Genomic DNA, 1997 nt, shown 5'->3' on the forward strand with positions numbered 1-1997 from the left:
GAGAGATTTCACGGGAAATTAATACAAAATTACAGGAGAGTTATGTTTTCATAAATATTAAGTGGACAGGGTTTTGCGGCACAATTAATATTGCTTTCATACAACTATGTTTCACCAATGACTTCAGGCAGCGTGCCCCAACCTGGGTGCGTCTGAACTTCGGTGATTAATTGCGGTGAGTCCGAGTGGAAGACGGGGGTTGGCAGCTGCGTCTCCGATACTTTTCGCGGGTCAGGTGTTCCCTAGTTCGTCGCCCGTTTCTTCAACGTAGTGAGAGGCGCGTCGTCATGGCTTCAGCGTCCACCCTAGCTGTTAAGACCCTCTTAACTATCCTATGTGACGCAGAGAACCCGTCCAGTCTGATGGCGTTTTATTTTCTCAGGACATTGTATAGTTAGTTACCTGGAAACCTCGCAACCGCCCCTTATTTGCGCCAGCGTGACAACGATTCCCCTTTTTATAGCTGCTATTAAGACTTTCCGGCAGCTCCGCGCTCATGTATCAAAAGAATACATTGTTGAGGATCCGGTGTCTCGTCTTGTTGAGATTCTCTACTCATCCCAGTTTCCGGCGCCAGTGCCGGGACGCGGGTCATCGTACATAGAACTACCGCTACCCCCACAGTAGCCTGCCTGGACAAGTGTGTGACTTCCAGTAGAAGCAAGGTCGGGGATTCGGTCAACGGTGTTAAGTGTTCTAACTGCAGCACAGTGGAGACAAACGTCCACGTAATGGCGCAGTGCAGTAGCTGACGGTGCTCAACGTCCCGGTGCAACTGACTTGCCTGTCCTTGGACATGGTGTAATACGGGCACTCTTTGGTCCTGCCTCGCCGGCTGCGGCGGCCCATGTGGTGACAGAGTCGTGTAAACTTTGTTTGGTGCTGAACATGCATCACCTATGACCTTAGTTCATTGTGAGAACGCGCACTGGTGCGCATATAACTTTTTCTTGCACTGAAATTCCTTCCACAGTATACGTGTTGGCGCCAAAAAAGATCAAAGCCACAATATAAGAGTTACAGCGGACGCTGTCGAATGCGATATTCTGGTTACTGCAAGATGGCGCCATCTGCCCTTGCGCGACCCGACCTGAACGAATACGTGATGCCGGGAAGTTCATGGAGTGGTATCTGCAGGAGAAATGGCGGCGTTGCGATCGCGTTTAGTTCGGATCTCGAGTGCTGGACGGAGCCATTTTTTTTTTATATTCAGGCTTCTACGGCAGTTTCCCAACTGTGTATTCTAGTAATGTTGATTGAATTGCAAAGAATGCTACGTATTTTCGCAACCTTATTTTGGACCTGCGTTTGAAAATACCATGACCAGAGTTGTAAACCTTACAAAAAATGTAACTAAATACGTTACTCGTTACTTGCAAATAAAAGTAATGCGTTACCGTCTCACGTTTCTTCGTAATAAAAGAAACGCTTTATCGTTACCATTAGCGATGAAAAGTAACGCACGTTATTTTGCTTAATTTTTTTTTTTTAATTATGGATTAACAGGTTTGACTGTTTTGGCGGTGCAGGTATCCGTAACGCCATATTTTAAGAAACATTACTTCCATGTACAAACTGAATATATTTACTTTATACTTATATGGTTTTATCTAAATACCCACAAGAAAAAAAAAACACTAACGAAGACGCAAAAAACTCAGAAATTCACTTGACTTGGGGCCTAGAAACTCGAAACAAATATAGGTGTAAATCGTTTCAATCTTGGGAAGAAAACGAAATGGGTAACTTAACTTCGTTACCCGTTACTCGAAATAAGTTAAGTACGTTACCCGCTACTGTTTTGAAAAAAAAAAGTACCAAGTACGTTACAAGTTACGAGAAGAAAGAAACGCGTTACTGTCAACACTGACCACTACGCGCTAAACATTTTGTTAGTCCTCACAAAGGGGGTTTGGGCTTAATGTTAATATTGAGCGGAAACGGAGTTATTCCATGATATTTTTTAAGAAAAAAAAAAGACCAGATGTCGACTCTGG

This window comes from Ixodes scapularis, unplaced genomic scaffold, assembly GCF_016920785.2.
Source record: "Ixodes scapularis isolate PalLabHiFi unplaced genomic scaffold, ASM1692078v2 PGA_scaffold1__304_contigs__length_218370807, whole genome shotgun sequence".
NCBI classification, from domain to species: Eukaryota; Metazoa; Arthropoda; class Arachnida; order Ixodida; family Ixodidae; genus Ixodes; species Ixodes scapularis.